The sequence below is a fragment of the Oryzias latipes genome, chromosome 16 (assembly GCF_002234675.1).
Source record: "Oryzias latipes chromosome 16, ASM223467v1".
Taxonomy (NCBI): Eukaryota; Metazoa; Chordata; class Actinopteri; order Beloniformes; family Adrianichthyidae; genus Oryzias; species Oryzias latipes.
In genome coordinates this window covers 29316813-29332461 of record NC_019874.2, presented here as the reverse complement: position 1 = coordinate 29332461, position 15649 = coordinate 29316813, and positions in this window count along the sequence as shown.

Here is a 15649-nt window from a genome sequence, read left to right as displayed (position 1 = left end):
GTTTAACAGCACACAGATGAAAAATGCTCTATACTCTAAATTAAGTTCTTCATTGACTGAAAAAGCCCGCTACATCAAAGAATTGAAAGAAATGTCTTCTTTAATTTTTTTTTAGAATTAAGATTTTTTATTTTTAACTCTCTGATGAAACCCACCAAAAAAAGTATCACTAAAAAAATGAATGAGTCATAGATTAATTGTGATTTGTTGGGTGATTTGGTAAGAATTTGTTCACAATAATGTTAGTTTGGGATGCCAAGATGTTGACATAAGTGTTCAGGAAAAAATTACTGTACCAACCTACGGTTTCAAATTTGATCCACAAACTTATAACACGGTGTAACTTTACTAAAAAAAATAGTTATCAACTAATTTTACATATTTTCAATACAGCAAGTAATAATGAAAAAAAATAAAAAATAGATGACTTATTCTCACTATAACGTTTTGAAAATTAGATGAAAATGTTTTCATCTAAGCAACCATTTTGAAATAATCAAGAAAATCTCTTCTATTGCCTCCAGAGAAACAATGATGACCTATTGCGCAGCAAACAAGGACCAAGTTATATCCAATTGGAATTTAAGGAAAGTTTGGATCAAGCTAATAAGGACTCGGAATTTTGTGTATCAAAGATGATACAAATGGTTTTATGGGGTTAAGGAAGAAAACAAACTTTCTATTTTCTGTTTGAAAAACTTAAAGATTTGATTCTGCCAATGACAGGAAGAGTTACCTGAAGTTAAAAACCACACTTTTTTCCTAAAAACAGACAAAATCATAAAATAATTTTGATCCTTGCAGGTAAATTACCCACCTATGTCAAAAACTTACATAGAACATTTATTTTATAAGTTAGTCAGATTTATTAGACCTCAAATCCTGCATAAAATTGAAAATTCTGAAATTAATAAGTGGCTTTATATTTAAATCAACAGTTGTCTTTGAATTCAAGCAACCCAGTTTGGAAATAATTCTGAGCATAAACTCAACACACAAAACAGTACATTAACAACACAAAGATCACAGGCGGATCTAAAAAACAACAAGCCTGTCAGCGACATTTCTAAGCTGATAATAGAGGTTATAGAGAGGTTGTGTTCTAATTCTGCTTTGTACTTATGACACAGTGTTAATACCATTACTCACCATAACAAACATACGGATATGAGCATTTCAGACGGGTTAGTGGTCACGAAGACAGCTGTATGAGGTGCAAAGAGGATTTCCCATTGATCCGTTTTGTTTCATAACTCTGCATTTACACCGCTCTCCTCTGAGGTCACGGTGTGTGTCAACCGGAGATGCACAGATGACAGTGACAGCGTGTCCGTGTGTGTGTGTCACACTTTGACCACATGCTGGTGTCCAGCCCATGGGCATTACGGACTTCTGCCAGAACAAGTTGTGTTACTTGTGCTACACTACTACGCACACAGAATGTGAAAAGGTCACCGAGCTCTCCCTGGAGGAACGGCCGCGAGACCATGTGCTGGTCACAGACTGGCAGTGAGTCCCTGATCCATAAAGTGCATTTGCTTTTCAGAGTTTTGCTAAAATTGAACATTTTGACAGTTAAATTTGTCTTGAGTTTTTTTTACAACTAAACAAATTAAAATTCAATTTGGATTCAAATGAGGTCTCTGCTCTTTGTTATTTTTTAAAGGTTTTTTGGAAAAATAAAGCCTGCTTTTGCCAGAAACTATAAATCATTGTTTGTTGAACTTTTCAGGGCAATTGAAGCTAAAAACAATTGTTTTAGATATGCAAAACTAATCACTTGTTAGTGTTCGATGTGTTTCAATTATTCAACTCAAAAGGAATTTGTTTTCAGCAGGTCGCTGCTGCCTTTTTCTTTTCCATTTGTCATTTGGTTTCTCTCATTAGCTCCAGAAAATCCCTGGAGTTTTTACACCGGCTGCCTGTCTGCAGGAGGATAGGCTTTAAAGTTATGATACTTGTTTATAAAGCTTTGAATGGTTTAGCACCAAAATTCACGACTGACCTCCTAACCCAGCCAGACCCCTCCAGTCATCAGGATCCAGTCTTTTGTCAGTTCCTAGAGTCAAAACTAAACATGGAGAAGCTGCATTCGGTTTCTCTGCTCCACAGATCTGGAACCGACTTCCAGAAAGTCTTAGATCAACTGCATTTAAATCTAGGTTAAAGAGCCACCTGTTGTCAGCTGCATTACATCCGCACTGTTTGTTCTTTACTTGATTTAACTTCAGTTCTTTTTAACTTTCTTTAAATATTATTCTAATGATCACACCTTTACTATTTATTTACATTTTTTCTTTTAATGTTGTCTGCAAAGCGCATTGAGATGTTTTTGTACATGAAATGTGGACCAAAGCTTGTAAACAAAACCACATGACTCATGATCTCTTCAGTCATTGGCCAGGAACTACGAGGGCGGGTCAAAACAACAAGAGAAAGACGGATGTGCCGCACTTTACAATCCTTATCCACACCTATAGTGAAATAAACAGCTGTTACTCTGTCATTATATATGTAAGAATAACCATTCTTATTCTGTTTTTAACATGTTCTTAATAATCATCATTCTGATTGCACTTATTCTTTTCTTTATCGCAAGTTATTCAAGTTATAAACTGGCCAATTAGATGTCTCGATAAAAGCATGTGGCAGGCACCACATGCTTTTATCGAAGGCCATGGACAAGGGTCAGGTCCCAACAGTTTTACTGCTTTCATTTTTTTATAAATACATAACATTTTCTTTAAATTGGAAATGAAGTCAGAAGTAACCAAATGAGTGCTGACATAAAACTGTACGGCAACTAGTTTGGTTGGTCTGCAATATTTTGGAGGAGCTACAACAGCTATTAACCCTAAATGGTTGAAAGTAAACTTTCATACAATGTGAAATAGCACATTTTTCTGGCCATAAAAACACATCAGATTACGGGGTTCATTAAGTGAAACAATGCAGTCAGATTATGTAATAGGACTACACTACCCAGAATGCATGGAGGGTCAAAGAGCCAGGTGATTGGTCCGGAGGTTTGATGGGAAGTTCTTTAGATTTTCTATCTAACTTTGCTGATATGTACCTCTTTTATCTGCAGTAAGCAGCCTTTGTAGAGAGAGACACATGATGGAAGAGTTAAACCTTATTCATCTCATTTACAAAAACTTTTAACATGTCAGTACAGATTTTCCTTCACCCTGGTGACAGTTTGAAGTGAGTCATTGCTACTTGTACGAGCAGTAAAACGCTCCAAAAAGAAAAGATCAAGTCCAGATGCTTTGACTCAACTTTAAGACAATTACTTTCAATATTTTTTAGTTTTTACACATAAAATACAAAACAACACTCTCACTTTTTCAGTTCATGATGTTGAAGCACAATACGTATGACTTTGTGAACCTCCTAACTACAGTACCCATAATGCTCCAACAATCCATCAAGTTTTCATAGTTTATGAAAGTCATCTTTGTATCAGTATACAACACCATAAGTCAAGATGAATATATTCAAATGTACAGTTTTCCTTCATTTATTGTAAGAGGTATTTTCTAAATATAATCTGCTGTTGCTGAAATAACCAAAGTAGGATTACAGATGTTTTAAGGCAGTAAATGAATGAAAACAAAGATCTGATCGCTATCAAATATGTATATATATATAGTGAGGAACCACTGTATATAATCTTTCAGATAAAAAACAGAATTTAATATTAACTCAAAGCTGCATTAAAAAAATAGGAAAATTTGATTTAATTCTCTTGCTTTAAAGCTTTACTTTGTGGATTCCTGCGGCTTTTTGGATTTTTTTTTTGTCTTAACTGAAATCTCAGTGAAACATTGGGTTTTAGTTGTTACCATGCCATGCCTGGCTTCAAAGAGATTGCTCCAAAGTAGTTTTATATAGACTCTAAAATGATTGATTGATTGATTGATTCAATCAATTAATCATCAATTGTAGTCTATTTAAAGCTACCCTACAATAACCCACCCAAACTTTTTATTTCTTATAAAGTTATCATCATAGCCGCCCTATTAGTTATCTTTTTGCCCTCTTTTATCAAATAAATAACAAAAAAATTCTACTTCTTATGGCAAGTTAAGTGTTATTACTGTCAGCTTTGTACATGGGGATCCACCAAAAAAATAACAACAGAGAAGAACATAGACAGGATAATAGAAAAGATGCCATGAAAGAAATCTCTGGCTTAAACTAAATTGGCCCCAGCATGGGTCAAACTCTGGCCAAAATCCCGTCTTAAACCCCGGCCAAACACTGCAAAGAGGATTGGCCTATGTGCAGGAAATCACATGTCAATCTCTTAATGAGGGATTTTGTGCAGATCTTGCTAAAACACTGGAACATATGAGAAAACATGCTGGATTTAGGGTATAAATCATCCCTGAGTGATGTCTTAACGACTGCTTCAAAGAAAACAGTTGAGCTGAAGAAGTTATCTGAGGTCATGACCGGTGACGATGAACCCAACCGCTGACAGTGATAACAGCTGCGGTGAGGAGCTCGCAGTCAACGCTGTGATTATATGCAGAATGGCCGGTGGCGCTTTGAAAAGGTTTTGTAATTCGAACTGAAGATCTTCACTTTCAGAGATTCTACTTTTTTCTTTACAATCATGGTATCAGTTGTCTTGTGATTTGTTTGCTGCTGACGTTTGTTTTTGGGGCTTTCAGACCCTCACTTGACCTCTCTGCAGAATTTGAGTGTTTCCTTCAAATTAAGGCTGTATTCACTACTGTCTGTTGAAGCTCATCTGGTCCTGTTGACGTCAATGAACAGACCCTCAGAACAATCATTGGAAAGTAACTTAAAAAGTCCTAAACAGGAAATGTGTCATTTTTTTCTCTTGAAATAAAAAGTGAGGGTCTGCTTAAGGTCTTTTCAGAACAATTTTAGAGGAAAGAGGGATGTGGGGTGTATTTACATACCCTTAATAATCTGCTTTTTCTCTGACATGTAAACAGGAATACTGGTTTCTGTCGATAGATTTTGGGAAATCTATAGTCATTTTGGGGTAGATTCTTTCAGGGAATGCTGTCTCCAAGAGAAAATCCCCAACACAGGCTGCTGACACTCAGCATTGAAAGTTTGACAGACAGCAGCGTCAAAAATCAGGTTACTCCTCTGAATACAAACCTGAGGCAGATTTCTTCTCCTGAAAACAAGGTGGCTTTGTTTGATTTATTAATTTGGTCGCCTCCCATGAAGTTTACTCTGGCTCAAACAACCACGAATGGTGCGATCTGACACTCATGTACCTTGGAGTCTAGGAGTTCACTTTTAATGTCTTTGGAGGTTCTTCTGGGCTCTTTGGATACAGTTCCAACTATCCGTCTCCTCAATTTGTCATCAATTTTCCTCTGTCGGCCACGTCCAGGGAGGTTGGCTACTGTCCCGTGGGTCTTAAACTTCTGAATAATGTGTGCCACTGTGGTGGCAGGAACCACAGGAACTTCAAGCTGCTTAGAGATGGTTCTATAGCCTTTACCTTTACAATGTTTGTCTATAATTTTGTTTCTAAAGTCCTGGGACAATTTTCTCCTTGGCTTTCTGTTGTCCATGTTCAGTGTTGTTCACACCTTTTCACCAAACGGCAACGTGACTATTTGTCTCCGTTTAAATAGACAGACTGACTGATTGTGGGTTTGAAAACAGCTGTGATGTCAAACAAAGGACATACCTGAGTTCATCATAACCCCCTGGGCAATTAGTTCTCATTCTTTTATGGAGGTACCATCATTTTTGTCCAGCCCTATTTCATTAGTTTGTTTTTTTAAATAATTCTGTTAATCAACAACTCAAAAGTAAGGGCTGATTTTGATTATTTAGTTTTCAATAAATTTTAATTTTTTGTTACTTCTGAACGTTTCAAGTCATTTCAGTGAGCATTGTGGACATTCTTTCTTTAACTGAGGGGTACCAACAATTTTGTCCACCACTGTATTTAACACACAGAGAAAATTTACACACATGGTAAATTTACACATATGCCTGCAGACTTTTACACAATTTTAGCCATTTTCTGCTTATGTTTCACGGTTGAAACATTTTCGTCAATTGTGGATTTTTGTTTGTCCAACACATCACTCTTAAGGAAACATTTTAGCGCCACTTTTATGAAGGATATTTCCAGACCGTTAAGCATGATCTTTAGCTCACGGTTACTATGAATTAAGGACATTAAAATTTCAACGTTACGGCATGTTTGATTGGATAGAATGAATACGTGTGTCAGCCTCCAAACCTGATTATCAATGATTGATGGTAAAACTTGTTTAAAATCTGAGCTTCTAACCATAGTTGGAACAAATTGCGGTGAATTGACAAAGTAGCCTTGTTGGGAAAAAAAATGTGTGGGGATTTGGTATGATCGGGAGATCAAAATCCTGGAGGGACTGGTTAAACTCTGGTGCCCTTCCCTACAGGGTAAATACAGATTGATTTTTCAACAGAATAAACAGGAAAAAAATTGAAAAGTTTACCTTTTTGAAAATAAAGCAAAATGCCCCGAAATAGGGTGTGATTCCAGTTATTAAGAAAACTAATTTTTGAGAAAACCTTTTTTTTTCGTAACTCCCAGAGTGTTAATTATTTCAGTACAGAAATTGAGCGTACTGAGAAATACCCAGAGAGTGGTGGTACATGCTGAAGAGAGACACTGCGGTCAACAGCAGAGCCAAACATCGATTCCACACATGAGGTAAGGTCAAAAACCATCATGAGAGCGCGGGCCCCTGGGCCATTTCCAACTATTCTGTTTCTCATAATCTGTGGAAAACTTGTCTGCTTTTTCCAGTTCAATGCCCGCTCATCTCTGCAGCCATTACTGTGCCCCTTTTCACCCGGCCCGCTCAATAACATGTGCAAGTGATCTGATATGATGTAGATTCCCTGACGCTTGTAGCTCGGGGGACATCATTACAGGCTGTAGATTAATTTGTAGAAAGTTTTTTAAGACTCAAACAGAAACGTCCTTCTAAATGAAACCAACACTTTTAGAATTATATTAAAAAATAAAATAAAATTAAAAAATAAAAACTGGCTGTTTAGCCTGCTTGTAAATAAGTTCAAACTTTAAATCCAGGGCAAAGTCTATATGTTTAAGGGCAGAAAAGTCGATAAAGGTCCTGTTTATTGCTGGATGTGTCAACAGTCAGTTGTGATTGATAAAGCCCGGGGGGCACATGAAGATGACTTAGTGGGTCAAATGCAGCCTCCAGACAGTGTGCGAGAAGCACTAATGTGGGCACACTCACACAGACACATGCAAAGCGTGCACGGCGTGGAAACAGACGACCTAAAAATAAGCCATCTAAAATATTTAACTTACTGACCCAGAAAACTACTTCGGCATAATCTAATGTTTGTACAGGCCGAGGACACCATGACAGCAGAGCTATGATATTATTGGAGCTCTTCATCAGATACTGTTGGTGGTTTCAATACATATCAAAGGTATGCAATAAAGTCCTCTGAACTGACTTAATAACTGCTGTTACGTGAACAGTCATGTGGATGAAAAGAGGCAAACTGTCAAAACAAAAGCAAAACAAAACACAAGTGACACCAGTTCTATATTAGTGGTGGAATGGTAAATAAGAAACAAGCTCTAACATGTGCAAAGCCTGTTGATGCCATCTTGCAACTAATAAAATAACTTGCTTGACCTTAGAAAAATTATTTGGAGGGGGTTTGTTCAAAACAAGTGATACTAGAAAAAAGCTGCCTGACCCAATAGGAAAAAGGTAATGAGTTCCAAAGTAAAGTTAAAGTCACAGTAGTTGCCGAACACCCGTATTCGTGAAATTTGCTCTCCGCATTTGACCCATCCCCTGAGGGGAGCAGTGAGCCACGCTCAGGAACCATTTGGTGGTTCAACCCCCCAATCCAACCGCTTAATAGTGAGTGTCGAGCAGGGAGGGGTTGGGTCCCATTTTGGGGCCAAACCTAAATGGCTTCCTGACCCCTCTACCTACACCCTAGTGCTCCAATTGTAGGAGCATTTCTAGCTGTGGTGGTGTCCATTTCCTTTATGTGGGTGTGCTCTGAAGCACAGAAGTTTACATTTTTTAATGTCTTTTTGAAGTTATAATACAGATTTTGTCATGCATTTTCTGAGCGTTGGCAGGTACGCGCTAATGTAGATGACTGACTGGCAACTATTCATGATGTCATTGAGCGGTAGTGACGTTGAAATTCGAAGACACTATTTTTCTATAACTTTTTGTTTGGATGGCAAATGTAGGGATAGAGAGAAGCCGTAGGGGTTTGGAAGCAATTCGGATTCAACCTTAGTTTTTGGTATGACACATTTGTGGATTGAACCTGGAACTAGTGTAAGGGTGGACACTCTTCCATAAGACCTTTCAGCACATCAAACGATTTCATGAGAAAACTCCTTATTCATCTACAAAAATCCAACAGGAGAAAAACAAAGTCACTGACATGTTTCTGAAGTGACTGCTGGCATCTCTGCAGCCAACAATGAGATCCATCATCCACACTTGAAGTAAACTTTGGAGAACCTTCAGGAGAGACGAACTGAAGAAAAGGAATCCAAGAACCCAACAATAACTTATCCAGGAAGTCATCAGAGAAGAAGAACTCATGAAGAATTCATGATTCACCTGTCAGAAGCTTTTTTGGACAAACCACAGAGAGTTCAAGGAGAAAGACACTACTGAGCAACAAGAACTCAGAGGAATTATCCACAAAACATCTGGACAAATATTCTGATGAAACAGAAGATGAACTTTCTGGAAGATGGGAGTCCAGTCAAACATGGTGTTGGGAGTGTGATGGACCTAGTGTGTGTTTGGACCTTGACAAATAATTATTGCAATAATAAGTTTTGTGGCTTTGTACGCAAACCCAGACGCTTGTGTCAGATGGACCAAAGTTTGTTTTTTCAGAGTTCAGATGAGTTTTCATACATGCCAAAAAAAAAAGACGCAATCTTTCCGAGAAAACAAACCAAACAGGACCGGAAAGAGAGAAACCTTCTTTTAAAAGTTTACATAGATGAGAAAACATAAAGGAACCAAAGAAATGACCTTCATAGTTTTGGTCAGGCTGGCGAGGAGGACACAATGATTGCCATGGACTCTTGTCCTTTGCAGCTAAACAGCTGTGTCCATATTCAGCAATGATATTGGCCTCTAACCCCCCAGTCCAGATGCAATTACCATTTTAGAGACACACGAGCGTCCCGGCTGCTGCACAACACTATCAATATTAATGTTCTGTGACTGAGGAAGCTTTGAAAGAACTTTCTCCCACATCAATATTGATGGTGTTTCCATACATTGGAGTCAGGGGCCCTTTTTAAGGATTTATAGGAGGAACACTGGCGGGGGGGTGTCGGTGTCATTATACGAAGGGGCCAGTGCCATTTTTTTTTGTCGGCACCTCAATGATGTACATTTTGCAGCTTTCCGGGGCAATTTCCGAGGAAGAGGGGGTGCCTCCAACTCACGCTTGATGAGATCTGAGTGGAGCGGGTTGTATGGAGACGGATCCAATTCCAAAACCGGGGATGATAGCAGAGGGGCGAAAAATGGACGTTTCATTTCAGGGGATCTGGGAATGCTAAATGGATGCCTGTTGACTGTAGAAGCGGCAGGATTGCTTCTGGGACATCTTCACAAACAGCCCAGTGTGGGGCCACACACGCAGACACTGATTCAATTCATTATAATATTAGTTTTGGAGATGAATTGCTCTATATGTCATTGTCAGAAGGGTTGGGCTCCATAAATTTTCTAGCCTGCTTCATTCGGACATAAATCATAGAAAGCAAAAGAACAACAAGAAGAAATTAATGAAACTCAGGCTGAACTTTGGCTTTGTCTCCTCCTGATAAACCATTTGCACAGTCAGCAGCAGCGGCTGGAATTCATGCCGCATTTCTCATCCTGCTGAGATGAACAGGATTGGTCAGGAAAGCTTAAGATCCAGACGAGATTTTACAAAAGAACAAGATGCGGACAGTAAATGCTTGAATAAAAGTCAAACATTACACAAAACAATGAATTCACCCATATTTTTTAGTTTATTGGGCCTGATATTTGCCACCCGAATCACAAAAACCCTCTGCTGATTTTGATTCTTGCATGAAAAGATTTGTGTTCTTTTGTGCTCTTTTGTGTGTTCTTTTGCTGCCTTTCTGTCACTTTGTCATTTAATGTTTGTAAAAATAACCAACAACTTTTTAAATCTTAGCACAAAGAATAGGCTAAAGACAGCTGCCAGGACCCAAAGCTCAGTTAAATGCAACTTAGACACACCCACTTCTCTGCAAACTCAGGAAAAAAATTAATCTCCCCCTTTCATAATTCCATAATTTGATTATAAATTCTAATGTTAATAAATGATGGTGGCACGTGAACTGTTTTTTCTTCTTCAATTTTTCTAAGTGAGAAACAAATCCATGGTTCCATTAAGCCCACACCATCACATCACCTCCACCATACAACATTACGTTTTCTTTGAGTGAGTTTGGCCGAATCCAAATTCTACCCCTACAGCTTTTCTCTACCCCTCCAATTATAGGGGCATTTTTGAGGGTTAGGGTTGTCCAAAAGTTAACCCTCGGATGCTGAGCCCTCTGCTGCGAGGGTGTCCGCGTTGTGCTGTGCCGCGGAGGAAAAGCGCTTTTCTTTATGTGGGTGTGCTCTGATGCACAGAAGTGCATTACGTTTAAATGTAAGTCATGACTTCTTGTCTTAGCATGACCTTGACGTCATTGAGTGGAAGTATCGTGCAAATTCGCAGACAATTTTTCCACCACTCTCTGTTTTTAGGGGTAGGGAGAAGCCGTAAGGGTAAGAATTCTGATTCGGCCTCTAAGTCCAGATATTTTTCGACTCACTTCTACCAGAAAGTCCTTTGTGTGTCTCATCAGTTTTGTGAATCATCCTGATGAACCTCTGTGTTCTTGCTGTTTAGTGCTGCCTTTCACCCTGAACTCCCCCATAGTTTCCATTTCTGTTCAAGAGTCTCTTTCTGACTGTTGGGTGATAAACTCTGACCTCAACCGAGTCCAGTGAAACCTGACCTTATTTCAATCTTCTTCTGCTTCTTTAATGATCTGCAGCATGTGTCCTGGTTGGGTTCTTGGATGTATTTTGGTTAGTCGGTCAGTTACACCTGACCGACCTGGGACTGCACAGCGGCATAGTGGATAGTAGATTAATTGGTGTGCATGAGAGTGTGTAGCCCTGCAACAGACCTGTTCAGGGTGTTCCCCGACTTCACCCAACAATAGATGAATTGGTTCCAGCAGGCCTGTGACTCCAATAGGGATTTAGCAGGTTCTGGTGATGGCTGGATGGTTGCTCCTGGGAAGGTCCTCTACTGTTCCAGCTTCCTCCATATGTGGATGATGGAACTCAATGTGGTTCCAAAGTGGCCTCAAAGCTTTAGGGACGTCTTTGTGACCCTTTTAGTATATAAAAAAAAATGTCAGTAATTTTAAGTAGCATCTAGTCTGCAGAACAACATCTACTTCTTTTGAAATATTTTTATTGTTCAGGTTCTCTATGACTGATATTTTTTCAGTTATTCTGTGATTTTTGAACTAGACTAGTGAAGTACGTTTTGGTTTAGAGAAAATCCTGCTGAATGTTGTCAAGCTCAGAAGACAAAAATTTAACTTTCTCACATTAATGTTACCATGGGCTGCACGGTGGCGCAGTGGTTAGCGCTCTTGCCTCACAGCAAGAAGGCCCCCGGTTCAAGTCCCGGCTGGGGGACATGAAAAAACTACATCAATGGGGGACCTTTCTGTGTGGAGTTTGCATGTTCTCCCCGTGCATGCGTGGGTTTTCTCCGGGATCTCCGGCTTCCTCCCGCTGTCCAAAAACATGCTACATAGGTTGATTGGCAACTCTAAATTGTCCATAGGTGTGAGTGTGAGAGTGAATGGATGTGTGATTGAGGATATTCTACCCTGTGACAGACTGGCGACCAGTCCAAGGTATCCCCTGCCTACGCCCAAGTGGCCAGGATAGGCTCCGGCAACCCCGTGACCCCGAAAGGGAATAAACGGTTAAGAAGATGAATGAACATTAATGTTACCATAAAATACCTGACTTTTACCTTTTAGGGCATTTTTCAGGAATGATTTACTTTTCTTAAAATAGACTCGTTTTGTTTGTTAAACTTCCACTTCAATGGTTGATTGGTTCAAACATAACCACTGGCGATGCTTTTTGGTCATTTTAATGTGCTTGCCTCCTCACGGGACAACAGAGACTGAACATGTAGTAGAGCAACCCCCCCCCCATACACACTTCACTTAATACCTCACTTTATTTTGATGGCGAGCCTGTAAGTGGGACCTCTTTGGGGAGACAAAGGGTGACCTCAATTCAGTCTGACATCCCACCTATCGATCTGGCTTCCACATCCAAACCCCCCCCACCACCCCCTAGAGATGGACGTCTGGCTCGCCCTTGTCCTGCCACCCTTCATCCTGAGCTACAAGATAAAACGCTCCCTTCTATTTAACAGAATCCCTCCCGGACGGAGTGACGCGAGCCCCCGTCCCGCTTTGATGCGCAGCACCCTCCATCTTCAGAGGAGCTCTTTGGCTAAATTGAAAGTGTGTCATAACAACTGGTGCAGGTGTCGGGCTTAAACGCATGTGACTGGCGCCCATGTCATTTCTGTCAAAGAAACACTGCATGTATTTTGAACCGGAGAATGGGGGGGGGGGCAATGACACCGACCCAGGACAATTACTGTCGGGGTGCATGGGGTGATGAATCTGCTGCCTTATTGTGTTTGTCATTTCGACCTCTGCCTGGGACCTGATTGGTATGACCGCCCACCAACCAGCTTCTCAGATGGATGCATTGTTTCTGCACGGTTGGAAACCATGGTGACCCTCCCCTGCTTTCAGTACTGTGGGGTAAACATGAAAAAGATCTCTGTATGACAAAATTTTGCATTTTTTGTAAAACAATTATCCCAAGAAAAGTAAAATAACAACTACTCTGAAAATCTGTGATGTGTTTTTGAAAAAAAAAGTCAGATTTTTAATATGCTCTGAATTTAAAGCTTCAGTTTGGAATGGGAGTAATCACGACTTTAACTATTTAAAGGTAAAAAATCGTAATTGCTTCACCTGGTCGTGCAGGTTTGTAATATTTACAGGCACTGATTTGTATCTTGACACAACGTATTTTGCTTTTATAGTTTGTGCTGAGCCCAGTGGTTGCCATAAATGGCAGGTGTACAGAATTGAAGTGCAAAAGTAATTCAGCCGCTGCCATTCAAAGGAGCCGTGTCAGTTTGATTTACCATTGCACATAAACACACACTCACACACACAAATCCCCTTTGGGCCACATGTGTTTTTTATATTCATACGGTGAGGGACAGAAAAAAAAATATATGCGCCTCCAAAATGGAGGTTGAGGGGTCACGGTGTTTGGCCAGGAGTGACAGCTCTGAAATGAAGGCATAAGTCAATCGGCTACTCTTTGTACACACGTGGTGTTGGGTGGCTATGGGGTGGGGGTGGGGGGCGCTGACGATTTGGGGGAGTAGATGAAGAAGGGGGAGGTTTGGTGTAGAGGGCACATGGGTTACGTTGTATTTGAGAGCTTAAAGCTACAAACCCCTACCTGCCTGTTCTTCTGTCCTCTTTCCTCTTCGTCTCTTAACACTGAAAGCTACCAGCAGCCATATTTACTCATACTTCAACACACACAAGTTATGACACGGCGTGAACCCAAAGGTCAAAGACCATGTGTCTTCTTATCTCCCAGCTCATTCAGGGTCACGGCGGTTGTTTACTCTCCGCCTGACCTGAATCAACATTTGGGTTGCATCCCATCCTGAGCCAGGAAAACCCGTTTGGTTTGATCAATATGCGTGATTCATCTACAGTATTGATTTTCTCTTTGAATGCAAGGGGGAGTCTGTAAGCAGGATTCCTCCTGAAAGGTTCCCTGAAAAGCTACACTGTTCTAACATGTTCATCCGCAATCCTCAACACCACCTGAGAGGCTACATGCACTGTTCTCACATCAAATCACTGCACACATTGTAGTTCCTAACTGTTGACTGTATTTGAAAACTGGACAGAGTGACCCCTCCCCCTGGCTTTCCAAACAGGAAGTGCCCGCCAGCTCCAAGAAGCCGAAATCCCATTAACTTCCAAAGAGAAATAAACAGCTACTCAGTCATTCCATTTGTCAGGAAAAAAAACATTCTTCCTCTGATGCCTTAACTTTTTATCATTATTGTGTTTTTCTTTGTAGTGCAAGTTATTAAATACACTTCAATAAAAGTAGGCGGAGCCTGCTGTTCCCCAACGTTCAAAACATTTACCAGATTTTGTGTAGCCCGCTTTCTTTTTTTTTTTTTTTTTTTTTTTTTAACTTGTCCTGTCCAACAGCTGGGCAGACAGATGAGAGCTGAGGGCCTCTTGTGTTGGACATATTTTACTTTAACAAGAGGGGTTATTAATCTTCAGACAAACCAAAGGTATGTACCAAAGGTACCCTACATGTTTAAGGTGCAAATAAAACCGAAAGAGGGGGGCCCACTCCATACGGCAACCATAGGAGGGGGGCCACTGCCAAGTAGCCCCCCCCCAAGGCGCATCGCAGGCTAGACCCCCCACCCCCTCACCCTAATATGAAGTTATATGAGGAAGGGGGTAAGTTGGGGACAGCTGGTAGACCCCCGGTGGTCAAACAGCTGTCCCCCAGCCCCCCCCCCCCCCCAGCAAAGGGGCCAGGGCCACCCAGCCCAGGGGCCCCACCCCCGGTGGCGCCGACACCCCAGGCCCAGCACCACCCACCCCACACAGAGAGAGAGGAGCCAGAAAGCGTCGCACCCCCCCCCGGAGCCAGCCCAGGCCCCCACCCCCAAACGCCGGCCCTAGAAGAGCTCTGGTCAGGCCTCGACGGGACCGAGGCAGCCAACCGGCCAGGGAAACCGCCGATGGCCGTGTAGCCCGCTTTCAAGTGGTAGCGGGGAGGACTCCTGATTTCTGATTGGCGAGAGTGGTTGCCATAGTAACCATGGCTATGTATGAATTCCTTCCCTACTCCCTAGCTACTAAAAAAGTGATATCGTGTCAGTGCTTTGGATTTTTAAAGCACTTTGGACACATTTAACTCGATGTCCTAAGATTTATGAAGCTGCCAATACTGTCTACGCACCAGTTTTTGTATTAATGTTTCTTCTTTTGTAACTGAGAAGAGACTTTGAGAGAAAAATAACCTCTTGACGTAATCAGAGTTATGAAATAGTGTGGGTCTGATGGACTAGCGAGTTGAAAAAATGTTTCCCAAAAGATTCTGTTGCATGACTCAAAACCGCAAGATTTTCCTTGGTCTACAGGCTTTTCAAGGCGGATTATTGCTTTTATAAAAACTGGACCCGTTGGCAGACAGTTGGTTTAATACAAGCCACTCTTGACATTCAGATTTGCTTTAAGAAAATACTGTTTTTACCCATTTTTGTGGTACATGGATTAAATTGGAAACTGGGTAAAAATTTTGTCAGAAATGATCAACTGATGGGAAACATCTGATCTTTTTTCTAAAGAAAAGTCAGTTTAGGAGATGTAAATTTCAGCAATGCTCCAACTTTCTTGATGCTTTCAGACCCCAGAAGTTTT